The sequence below is a fragment of the Chinchilla lanigera genome, unplaced genomic scaffold (assembly GCF_000276665.1).
Source record: "Chinchilla lanigera isolate Chin_1 unplaced genomic scaffold, ChiLan1.0 scaffold00167, whole genome shotgun sequence".
In the NCBI taxonomy this organism is placed as follows: domain Eukaryota; kingdom Metazoa; phylum Chordata; class Mammalia; order Rodentia; family Chinchillidae; genus Chinchilla; species Chinchilla lanigera.
Window position 1 is genome coordinate 878,739 of NW_004955568.1, and position 13,267 is coordinate 892,005.

A 13,267-nucleotide genomic window follows, 5' to 3' on the forward strand; every position below is an offset into this window, starting at 1 on the left:
AATTCTGACAGCGTATGCCAGGGATTCATTCAGCATGAATCAGAGGATGGTTTTCAGAGCTGGCTTTCTACTGTGCCTCGACAGTTAAGTTACACAGGGACCCTGCGGTAGGCGCAGTGAGGTGTGGTTGGAGGAAGCTGTCTGTGGGAAGTCCCTTCCAAAGCCCAAAGGAGTCCTTCAAGGCAGCACAGCCTTGTTGCCTGGTGGGATCTTCTCCAGACGCTCCTTGAGGCTCTGATGTTTAGAGCACCCTTATTCCCTGAGTGGAAGCTTGATATGTGGGACATGTTGGGGGGGTATGAATACACTGGACTACAGGATCATTTTCCTCTTAAAGATTGTCATCAAAAGACCAAGGTGTTAACCTGAGCTCTTCTATTTGCTGGCTGGATAATTTTGTCTAATTTGTTTACTTCTTTTGACTTCCCTGTCTGTGAAATGGGCATAATCAAACCAACTCACAGAGTCACTGTGAAGGTCAAAAGAGGAGCAGAAGGGCATAATGAATTATTTATGACTTATGTGGCCCTCTATGACATGTTGTTACCATAGCAGTCCCTGAATTGGCTTCTTCCCACTCCATCAGACTTAGTCCAATGTTGTGAGTTTTACAAATTCAGTGATTTTTTAATTCAATGGCAGCATCTCTGCTTAATTGTTAACCTCTTTTCTCACCCTTCTCATTGCAGACACCAGGTAACATGACAAACAAGAGCTTGTGAGCCCTGGAGAGCTCCTCCAGAGCAGGAGAGACATATAGTCTTCACAAGGAGCCCAGAGCAGAGCCCTCATGGAAGTGGCCTCAGATCTTCCAGGATTTAAGATGGCCTAGGTGTGTGGGGCTGGAAAGTGATGACAGCTAAGGGCCACTGTCTCAGTCACTTTCTCATCGCTGAGACATAATACTTAAAGGAGGAGAGGTTTGTTTTGACTCATGTTTCATAGCCTCAGTCCTTGCATGGTTGGCTGGCTGTAAGGAAGGATGGCATGGAAGAGGGGCATGGCAAAGGAGAACTGCTCAGTATAGTGGTCAAGAAGCAGAGGGAGACAAAAAAAAGGAAGGGAGCTATATCCTTCTAGGCCATGACCCCGGTGACTGGCCTCTTCAGACCAGGCTCAACTAACAGCAAGTCAGTTACAAGCCCCCTTTACCCATAGAGCCCTTAATACAATCACCTTTGAGCATATGAGGCTCTGGGGACATCCAGATATAAAACATAACAGCCACCCTCTTCTCTAATGCTTGCTGAACTCTGTAGAACTTGTTTCCACTCTGAGCATGGGGTGCTGGCTGACCCTTTCTGAAATGTCATTTTCACTGCACTGTGGAATGGGGGTCAAAATAAAGTTCTGTTTTATTTCTTAGATATTCTTAGTGTGAGATTTGCCATTTAAAATGCTATTATTGACTATGTCACTTCTTCAGTTGAAGGGTCTCAGAGGCCCCTTACAGGATTCAAATGCAAGACGTGTGTTTTCCTGTCATCTAGGTTCCCCAGGGTCTAATCAGCTCTCCTGTCCTAGCCCATCAGTCAGATTCCCAGTCTCTTCCTCCAGCCTAGCCCTGTCTTGAGCTCTTGCTGGGTCTATCCTGTTCTCCACTGGGATCCCTACCACCACACCCCACAGCTCATTTTCTCCTCACCTCCTTCATTTCCTACAGTTCCTCTCACTAGCAGTCCCACAAAAAATTAGAGGAGGAGGAACCTAGGGGTATTCTGGTCCTCCTTTCCATTGTTCCCCACATAGAATTAATCACAGCATCCAGGATTGCTCATTACAAAATACTTCTGGATTATTTCTCTTTGTCTTTATTCTCACCCCCACTGCTTTTGTTCTGGCTTTTTTTTATTCTGACTTTGGCTTCTCCCTCTTCTCTTGCCGTCCACTGTCTGTCCCTCCTCCACACTGTAAGGGGTAAATGTTTGGCCCTAGAGACAGAAAATCTTCTTTCTGCTCCTCACCATTTGGCTGACTATAGGCAAGTTTGTGCATCTCTCTGGAGACAATAAAGGTTGCTGTGAAGTTAAACATTTATAAATCACAGTTTGCCCTGAAAACAGTTGTGTGTGGATTAACGACAGGATATGTTCTGGGATATGTATCATCGAGGGCCACTATATAGGCAGTCAGGATTTACGAACATTTTGTGACTTGGACTGTGACTGTAATGTATTTAATAAAACATGACTATGGTTATTTTTCTAAAATGCAAATGTGATACGGTATTTTTTCTGAAGTCTTTCACTGGTTTCCCAAGTCCTTGAATAAAGCCCAAATTCTATAGGTTGTCCTCTAACAACCTTTATGATGTGATTTCTATCTAACTATCTTATTTTTCATCACTCTTCACTACCCTAGACACTGTCCTGCAAAGTGCTTTGGAAAGAGCCTTTGCATTTGTCCCCTTGTGCCTGCAGTGAGTGCCCTTGCTTCCCTGTCACCCTTTGCTATCACCCTTACCCATTATCCTTCCCCTTGCTATGTGTCACCCATACCTTGATTATTACACTCATCACAGTGACTTTTCTCTTCTTGTGTCTGCCTTTGTGCGTCTGTGTGAAGGAAGGATACCTTATTTTTCAAGCACAGAAAAGCTTGTTCAGTGCCTTAGATGAAGTAGTAAAATAAAAGCCACATTCATCCTGATTGTGTCTTTCTGCTTGGCATGCCACCTCCACCCCTAATTGTTTAGATTATACAAAACCTTCAGGTACCACCATGCTCAGAAAGCCACACCAGGCTGCTCAACTGAGCACCTCTGCTAATGTTAACAACAAGTGAGCTCTCTGACCTCTTAAAGCATGATCGTATTCTGCCCTGCACTGGAGCTATTCCTGTACAAATTGTCACCAGCTCCCCTTTAAAGTACAGGTTACTCAAGGCCAGGAATGTAGTTCATACTTCTTAAATCCTTTGGCACAGTGGACACTGAATGTATTAAGTAATGAGTCCATAGATGAATGTATGAAAGAATGAACAACTAAAGTGATACCTCCTTTGTCTTAACTTATTGTAGTACTTACCTGTTTGAGTTATACTTTTATACAATCCTGGTTAATTACCTAATGTATTCTCTCAACAAGACAATGTAAGCCCAAGAGCAAGAGCTGCCTTGTACTGCTTTCCTTTTCTGATAACACTGATGACAGTGCTGAAAAACAGAGCAAAATTTCTGTAAAGAGTTGTTGAGGAATTGTGCCAGCCTCTCTGACTAGCAAAGGAAGTGACTGTGTAGAAGAAGAAATCGGTTTGGTGTATTAACAACCAGTTCTATTCAGTGTATGTGCTTCTTCACGGTTGTTTTCTTCCTGTTTGCTCTTATTCAAGTCTGTTTCTCTAGCCTGCGGCTAAGTTAAACATGACAACCAGCTCAGTTCCCACTGTGCACATTCAGCTCATGCCAATAGCAGTTTTCCTGGGAATCCTTCCTCCATTAATGCCTGCCATTGCCTGCTCCTATTCTAAGATGATCTTCAGGACAAATCTTTGTATCACCATCCTGTAGGTCTGGTCAGACCAGAATGATTTTCTTATAACAATAGTTGTGACAACAACTATAATTGCATTTAGCAAGGTCTTACAATGTAGCAAGCATGAACTAAATGCTTTTACCTTACTTTTCTAGCTGTCCTCTTGTCCTAGCTCCTTTTACGTATCACTTTCCTGTGCTGTCTAGTCACAGTGTAGAATTTAGCCTCAATGGTGGCACACTGGACCAGAGAAATTGATGAGAACAAGTCCACCTCCACCACTGAATCTGGGCATTTCTTTGCTTACACTCAAATTCTCTGAACATTATTTGTTCACCTGAAAAAACTTGTCACCTGAAAAAACTACTTAGTAATCTTTCTCTCTTCATATTCCCTGATGGGCTTCTTTCTCTCACCTCGCCACCAAACCAGAGGCTTTTATAGTTGTGTCTTGCCTCAGTCTCATCTCCCATGTTCCTGTCCTCTGGGCTAAGTGAACATCCTTGCACACCTTTCATTTTCACTAAGGTCAGTGATCCTTGCTCCTCAAGACAGCCTAAAGCTGTTTCTCAAAGTCATAGTTATTTTAGGTCCTGTCTAAGTTCTTGTTATACCTCACTTTGGGGGCACAGAGATTAGCATATCTACATTCAGAAAGAGTCAGCCTCATTGCCAAGAAAAGGCCAGGTGGCTGGCCCTTCTGAGAAGAGTTTCTGCGACATAATGGGCCTGAGTGATCTGGTCAGCTTAGCTATCTGCAACCAAAATACATGCCAACCTCGGGATAAGCTAGAGATGCTGGGAAAATCCAAGTTTAGTGGTAGGATCTGGGGACTTAAAGAGGGAGGTACAGACAGGATCCCATGGAGATATTGCAAGAAGGCTGACGGTTGCTTTCTCTCTGCCAGCTGTCCTGGGCCTTGGAATACAAGAGCTTCCTTCAGTTTTCACAGAAGTCTAAAGGGATAAGGGCTTGGCTACTTTGCTTTCAGTGAAGGGCCTCTTACCACACAGCTGTGAGTTTCCCCACTACACAGGCCTAGGGAGCTCCCTAAAGACTCCTTGCTGACTCTAAGTGAAGTCTGTGTAGTAGAGAGAATCTACTCTCTCTCCCTGTGCCATATCACTTAACTATCTCTTGTCTCTGGACTACCTACTTTTCAATGATGCAGGGAAAAAGCAACAAGTGCATTCTTTTTTATTTTTCAGTGCTGCAGATTGAACCCAAGGCCTTGCACATGCTAAGTATATCAGTCAGCTTTCTCGTTGCTGGAACAGCATACCTGATATATTTGTAACTTAAAAGAGGAGAGGTTTCTTTTGGCTTATGACTTCAGAAGATTTAGTCCATAGTTAATTGGCTCCCAAGACAGAAATGACATTGTGGAACAGCCTGGTGGAGAAAAGCTGTTCAACCTATGGTGGCTGGGAAGCACAGCAGGGGAACAGGGTCAGAGAGAAAGGGCTGAGGGACCAGATATAGACCCCAGCGTTATGCCTCCATGGTCCCTTGGTGACTCCCAAGACAAGGATGTTGATAGTTAAGATGAACTGTCTCACTAGGCAAGCACTCTACCACTCCCACACCTGCAATCACAACAAGTTCATGTTCCCTTCAAAGCAAGGACGTCGGCTTAGTTAGTTGATTTGGAGTGTGATGCTCCAAAATAGGACTTGGAGGCTTGGGCTCTGTGAAGATTTAAGCAGGAAAAAGGGAAGCCAATCCATGAGTATATTACTTATCATCACTGTGAGCAAATAGAGCTCTGTCCTCCCTAGGGATCGGAGACTATGTCTTAGACTTGGGAGGCCCTAGGGTGGAAGGAGGACATATGAATCCATTGACTTCTGCTCTCTGTTGACACAGTGTTTTCTTTGGGTGGTTAGTTTCCTTGGGGTATGCATATGTATCGGGGGGCTGAGCAGATTGCTATCGGCAATGATGGCAGAGAAGCAGGGTACAGAAAACAAGTGCTGCTAGGGCATCTGAAGACACATATAGCACAGCCAAACTTTTCTTGCTCACAGCTGGTGGTGATAGCAGTGGCTGAAAGTGTAAGTTGAGCCCAGAGAATGTAGGTGAGCTACTGGATTCAGGAGATGAATCTATTTTTCACTGCCTTCTGCTTTCAGATGGAGATCCAATTAACCCTTCAAAACCCAGTTTAGTCCTTTTCCATGAATCTTTCCCAAGGGAATCCAGTCATTGTCAACTTTTCACCTTAACCTCCTAGAGCACATTCACCAAGCAGCACTTAATTTTGCTTGATTTGTACAGTATACTGCAGACATTCCACTCTTTCGATGATAACTTAAGGGCAGAGATTTTATGAACCCTGCCCCCACGGCCTTATAGAGCAGTGGACACACGCGGCATGCAACTCCATTCTCACTGACTTGAATGATATACAGCCGTTTGGTTTCAAGCATTTGCTTCTTTGTCAGCACCACAGTCTAAGTTGCAAGACTACAGATGAAAACTTGGTTGAAGGATTTTTGGAGTTCTGGAATTTAAATTTAGCTATAAGAACCAAGAACTTTCCCAATCCTCAGAGTTTTTCAGTTATCTCTAGTGGAAGATGTACCCTGTGATCATCTGTTTGCAGGTCTTGTTCAGCTGCACTGGACTTCCCAGCCAGTCGTTTCTGCCACATCCTGCCTTCTCTATAGCCTGGCGCATCCACTCCAGAAAACCTTTTTGGGCCAGACCCACTCAAGTCACTGAATTCAACTCTCCTAAGATCAGCCCAGAGACCACTGCGGCTAATCGTAGTGATTCTCTGTCACATCTCTTGGCAAAAGTAAAAGTAATTAGATTTTCTTGCATATGCCTCCTAGATGAATTTAAATCACTTCAAATTTAAATTTAAATTTGGTGATAAATCTACCCTGCTTCATTGAAATTCTTTTGCCCGTTCTCAGTTGTCTTTGTTACTTCCTGTCACTGGGACACAATAACCAACATGCACAATTTAACGGAGGAGAGTTTTATTTGGCCTGCAGTTTCAGTGCATTGTTGGCTGGCTCCAAGGCATAAATGACATGGTGAAAGGGAATGGCTGAGGGAAGCTGTTTAACCCAAGGCAGCCAATAAGCAGAGTGAGAAGGGAGGAGCCAGGGACAAGAATATACACTTCCAGGTGACAGACCCCACTTCCTAATTGCACATTCAGTTACTGAATTCATAAATGGATGAATCTATTGATGAATACAGCACCCCCATGACCCAAATGCCCTCCAAATACATGAGACTTTTAGGGGGAAATTTTAGATCTAAACTGTAACACCAATGCTGATCATGCTACTGCTCATAAGGGAGTGGCCTGTATCACTGGAACTGAGCTAGTTACTATCTTGAGACAAAAAGACCTGGTTTTTTGGAAGTTGAACTAACGACCATGACCTCATTGAGGCAGTGCTTTAAGTATCACATATTAGCCCATCATCCACTTCTTATTATCTATACTCAAGAAAGTGGGCACTTGACATGAATAATAGAAGCTATAAGTTGAGGGGGGGAACCTAAAAAGAATTCAAATGTTTCATGTATATGTACCAACTACCCACAATGAATGTAATTATTATATGGTGCAAACATGCACTAATTTAAGAATAAATAAATAACTAAATAAATAGGCACCATGAAAGAAGAAGGAGGAAGAGGAGGAGGAGGAAGAGGAGGACCTGGTAGAGGAGAAGAAGGAAAAGAAGGAGAAGGAGAAGGAGAAGAAAAAGATGGCTCCATAGGTAACTCAACTCAACAACAAGCTAATGAGGGCTTCTGGCATGCTAGACTTTGTTACACAGCAGGGTGCTCTGAAGAGAATTTTATATTTAGCTTCAGAAATCCTGAGTTCGAATCATGACTCTACCATATAATAACTATGTGAAGTTGAAGGTGAGTCACTTGATTTCCTGATGTCCCAGTTTCCTTATGGGCAAAATGAGAACAATGATTCTTTTCTTCCACTGGATCGTTGTGAAGATCAAATAAGAAAGCACTTTTAAATAGTTGAATATGAAGTACGATTAGTTTTTAAGTAAAGATGAACAAGATCAATCCTTATCCTGAAGGCTCTTAACTAGGCTGAGTTTGACTGGGTTTCATTTTTTCTGGAGAGAAAACTTCCTTGAAAAATAAACTCAGGGTCCCAACCTCTTGATCAAAAGGGAACTTTCTTGTGGGGATAACTCCCTCCCTCCACATGGTTCTAACTGTCTAGTAAGGAAGTTGTTTTTGGTCATTCATCTGAGCAGGTGGCAGCTAAGTGCTATAGACAAAGGACCCTAAAACTGAAAAGTGCATATTCAGTTATTCTTCAGTTATAGGAGGATGGTGGTTCCAGGACCTCCTTCCAATACCCACATCTGTGAAGTCCTTTATACAAAATGGCATGATATGCATATAACTTACACAGATGATTTTCCTGAATAGTTTTGATCTGTAGTTGAGTGAATCTATGGATAAGGAAATGTGTCTCAAAAATGATAGACAGCAGCCAGATATCTTAGGATAGACCCCCAAATACACATAGGTTTTCTGGAACAAATTGTTATAGATAAATAATTTAAAAATTAAATTGACCCATAATAACAGAAATCTTGTCCCCACAAACTCTACTTGATTTGAGAAGATGCATACATTGTAACTGGGGTGCTGTTAGACCTTTAAAAACTAAACTGAAGCAATTTTAATGGTCATGGCCATGTTTGTCTAGTCCTTAACAAAATATAGGAAATAAGAAAAAGACTTATCCAAGTTTGGAAACCCTGTACAGTGGTTAGAGGTTAGAAAAAAATGAAGAAAATTGGCAGACTTAAAAACTTGGGAAGATGAAGGGATCAAATCCACTAAAAATCAAACCTGGCAAAAAGGAGCAATAGAGAGACGAAGGAAATGTCACATAATTTATTCCTTTGCATTTATTGCCTATGATGTGGTAGGATATGTTCTAGACACTGGGGTGTGTAGAACCCATACCCTGGTGGTGCCCATACCCTGGCTGCTAAGGACTCAGAGCTGCTCACTTCTCTGGAGACCTCCAGTGGGAAGCACTCTCCCCAGTGATGCCTGGGGGTTATACTGCCCCCTCACTGTACAAACACAACACTATGGGGATTGATGGTGATGATTAGGAAAAAAGCACATTCCATTGCCTCTAATGGAACAACTCTGTGGTGTGACTCAAGCTCCAGAGTTTCTCCTAAGATTAGATTGAGGTTAGACCTTGTGCCCAACCCTTGTTCCTTACTTCTACTAGTTTCATTTAAGAGTGCTCCTTTCATAAATCACTAATGTAAGAATCCCCATCTCAGAGTTTGCCTTTAGGAACACAAGTTAAGACAGTGGGCAATGCTGAGTAAATCAGAAGCTGCCCCTCCCCGTTATTCTGAGTATGGACACATACATAAGCACCATAGGGTAATAGAGGTATCATCAGAAAACGCAAATGGTCTGGGAACAGGAGTGGTCCACTGTGTGCTCCTTAGAGTAAAAAAATTTTGAGCTGAGAAGTGAAGTGTGACCAATAGCTAGAGAATGAGGTACAGGAAAGAATTTGCCAGGCAGGGGAAAAAGAAGGGACTGAAGCATCAATAAGTGGTACTGAGCAGTATGCCCCCAAGTTGCAAGTAGTTCAGTGTGACTGAAGCTAAAGCAACAGTGGCAAGAAACGAGACCAGCCAGGATAATGTAGTAAAGATTATGGAAAGCCTAGTGAGCTCTTAGTAAGTTTGTACTGTATCATCAGGGAAGGGAAAAATAATCAAGGGTTTTAAGTGGATAATAAGACTTCTACTTAGAAACCAAACCAAACCAAACCCAATCCAGCACAACCCAAGCCTGGAATGCAATGGGGAGAAAGAACTTAAAGGGCAAGGTCGATGATAAGGACAAAACACTAATCAACATTTCAATTGTGACATAATGGTTAAATCTAGAGTCCTGACATTAAATAAACAGGAGCTTTTAAGTGTCAGCTCCAAGACTTACCAGCTTGGCCAAATTATTTATTCTCTCTGAACTTCAATTTCCTTAACTGTAAAATGGGGCCACTAAACAGTACCTACCACCAGTAGGTAACTAGAGTAGGTATGAACACGAATCTAATGAGTGAAGAGGATTTTATTTTTTGGTAACATATGGCATCCTGGAAGTAACACCAAAAGGATGCTCTCTGTGATCTGAATTTGAATGACAGTCATGGAAAAGGAAAAATGTAGATGGATTTAAGAATCATGGCAAGAGGAGTGAAAGGCACATGACAACTGATTGATATGGAAATGAAGGAAAGAAGTGTCAAAATTTCTGGCTTGGGCAGCAGGTAGATTGCAGCATCCTCCATGATGAGGAGACTTCAGGAAGATGCCAGAATCCTGAATAGAAGCTATGGTCAGTCTTGGACATGTTGCTTTTGAAAAGCCTAAGAGATACCTAAAGTGGGTTGTCTGGTAAGTAGTTGTATATGGGAACTGGAAATTCAGGAAAACCATGAGTCAGAAATACACAGAAAGGGTACAGGAGAGAATGCAGGTATTGTGGGCTGAGAACAGAGAAGAGGGCATGGGAATGAAGGTAAGAGGAAGAATCCTCTCTCAGGGAATTCAGCCTAGTGGAGAAAGCAGATAATTAAGAAGCTCATTAGAATACAATGGGTTGGTTTTGAGCTGAAGCTCTAGGGTGGATCCCAGAAATTTAAGGAACTGAGGTTGGGAACTAGAACTCTAAAGATCAGAGAGAGCTAAAACTGGAGACAGTCAGTATGGTGGGGATGGGGCAAGGAAGGAAAGGGTGGAACAGTTTGTAAAGGAGTTTTTAATACTCTTAACCCAGGCAAAATAATTGACTATAACATCCTAGCTTAAGGAGTTTTAGTACCCTTGCGTTGTCTGCCTCTCAGATGTGCTATCATAAAATCCTCAGAGTTCTAAGGGGTCCTTATAATTAGAGGCCATCTTAGTGGGGAGTTGAAACCATGGAGACACCCTATTAAACCAGAATGGCTGTCTTCCTTTGCAAATTGGGACTGTGTGCAAGCTTTCTTTTGAAAAAAAAAAAAGGAAGAAAGGTAGATGAAAATAATTGACTTAAGATTAATGTACAGATAAAGAATTTGAGGCCCAGAGATGTTAAGTAACTGGGTTAAGATCATACAGCTAATTAAACTTAGGGATCAAGGTGGGACTAGAGCCTAGGTTTTTGATTCTCAGGCAGGTATTCTTTCTTGCTATGTCTAAGACCTTGTACTTCTAATTTGCTTAGTCCATATTCATTTGTATCTTCAGATTTTTCTGAACAGTAGGAAGAGACATGGACTTTTTCAAATATAGAAACAAAGTGTGGGAGTGATATTATGAATTATCAATTAAAATAATTTCTGGCATGTGATCTTTTACAGTGAAATTCTCCCTACCCCCTTTTAATTCCTTTAGGATCAGCAGCAGAAATTTAACCCAGAAAGAAACCCCTCAACCTTTAGGGGTCCAGGCTTGCTTTCCTGCCAAGGGACTCATTTAATGACACCTGATCTAAGTTTGAACAAACCCCACAACTTGACGCATGAAACCCCTCCCATGACCTGCTATAAATGGTTCAAAAAACATGCAGAAAAAGGCAAAATTGGCTTCTTTCACAGGGGGTATGAAAGTCGATTAAACTCCTACCAAAAGGGATACAATTTGCATATCTATAGACAAGAATTACCTCACAATGCTATCAGTTATCTACAATTTACAGAACTGTGAAACCACTCCCATGGAAGCCACAGCAGATAACTCTGGAAAGAGTGCTCTAGACAACACATAGTTTTCCAAAGACATACTTGTTTTTTACCTATATCTGCTAGAAAAGCAGAGGTAACTTCTACAAATAAAACACGGGGATCTCAGTTTCCTTATTTTGCTGTGTATACAAATATACACAAGTGAGTATATTAACACATGTGTGTTTACATACACTTTTTAAAATGTAAGTTTCACAAAACAGTGCTCATCTTTATTACATGCAATGCACCCTGATATTTTCTGTTACATTTTTTTACTGTTGGTATACACACAAATTAATTTTACAACTTATTAATGAGTTGCTACCCACTAAAGGATTAAGGGTTCAAGCTTGGAAATAGGGAGTAGACTAGTGCTCCTCAATCTATCTGTTGTGAAGGGTCAGTTTTTAAATAGTTTACAATTTCTAGTCCTTTATATACTGGTTGATACATTTGAAAAACAATAAAAATAAACCACTAGACAGGAAAAGTGAAAATGAATCCACAGACTTACAAAACACAAACCCAACTTATTATTAGATTCAAGAGTCATAAATTTAGGTGCTGGGGTAAGGTCAAACTCCTGTTTAAAAATTTCCAAATGCTTACTCTCAGCTTGTGTACTTGGCACCCGCATACAGGCACTGTGGTGGATTCCACTGGTCCTTGACCATGCTCTGAGTAGCACGGAATAGATGACCCCTAAGGGTTCTATCGATGTTGACAGTAGAACTTTTTGTTTTCTAGCTATGGAATCACCTCAGACTACTTCAGGAGCAGCTAGCAACCTGTGCACGCTGGATGGCTCTATCCCTCGGAGGGGTCTTTCATCTCTGCACTGCTCAGTATGAGCACGACTGGACAGTTCTCTCACGCTTTTGCTCAGTGTTCACCTTCTGGGTGTTCTTCATGATACGGATCCATTCTGCTTTTGGAGTCTCCCAGTGGAAATTCCCCAGAGAACCTTATTGTCTGATTTAACTATGACTTTTATTGCCTGCAGAACTTTGTTTACTCCTAGAATACTTGCCAAATTCAGATGGGCTGCTTCAGATGACGGGGTGACTATGCATCATTCTGAGGGCAGGGAGCAAGCTTTTGTGGGACAGAAATGGCCAGCCTCCTTTGAGGAACTGCCAGAGTCCTCTCTCTTCAGCATACCAGGCATTGGAGGGTAGGAGGCTAGTTTTTCTTTAAAGAGGACTCTGAGGAAAGATTGACTCATTCAAAACACATTTTATAAATTTCTAGTCCCCTGAATAATACCTAGAGGTTTCTCTCCAGGAGAATGGATCGCAACACAAGGGCACAGCTCTAATGGAACTGTGGGGGCAAACCCCCACACACACCTTTTTTCTCCTACCTAGAACCAAGTTAAGAAGAGATCTTAGAGGATTCACAGTTACTCAGTGAGTTACTTCCACATTTCTCCAAAATCAAGAATTGTACTTTCAAGCCTTCAAATTCTTTGTTAAACATGAGTTTATGTTATCCTCCCAACAAGGCATTAAAGGCTGGGGACAACCTCAATGAAATACACAGAATAATGAAGGTGTATTGATGGTAGACAGTAGGTAGTGAGATGTTTTCTTCCAAAACTATCAGAGAATCGTTGCCTACCATAAGACAATTTCATATCTGAGAAAATTACAATTTAACCCATGTCCCATCCTTTAAAGGTGAATAATTACAACTAAGTTATGTCACATTCTTGAATGCAAGAGTGAGTTCTTACATCTTCACCTCATACCCTTTAATTTATTTCATACCAAAATGAACAGGCATATTACTCGATGCTTAGACCTCCTAGGTTTGTCCACATAACCCATATATAAAATGTAACATGTATAAAGCACTTAATGCAATGTCTGCTGCATACAAAGCACTCAATAAATGTTAACTCTGACATACATGTGTTAAACCTATACTATCTACATTGCTTGAATTATTTTTTTGTCCACATGGTTATCCGGATGACTGCATGGGTTACACTTATCTTCATTATCTAATATTATTCTATTTTCCTTGTTT

The 13,267-nt window shown here is 41.6% G+C and overlaps 1 long non-coding RNA gene across 1 annotated transcript; it reads left to right on the top strand.

Moving 5' to 3' along the window:
- The first annotated feature begins 564 nt into the window (after nt 1-564).
- On the top strand, nt 565-12,972 carry LOC102014505. The gene is made up of 3 exons (XR_265039.1): nt 565-601; nt 690-832; nt 11,984-12,972. It is a non-coding gene; the product is annotated as an uncharacterized LOC102014505 (long non-coding RNA).
- The last annotated feature ends 295 nt before the right edge of the window (nt 12,973-13,267 follow it).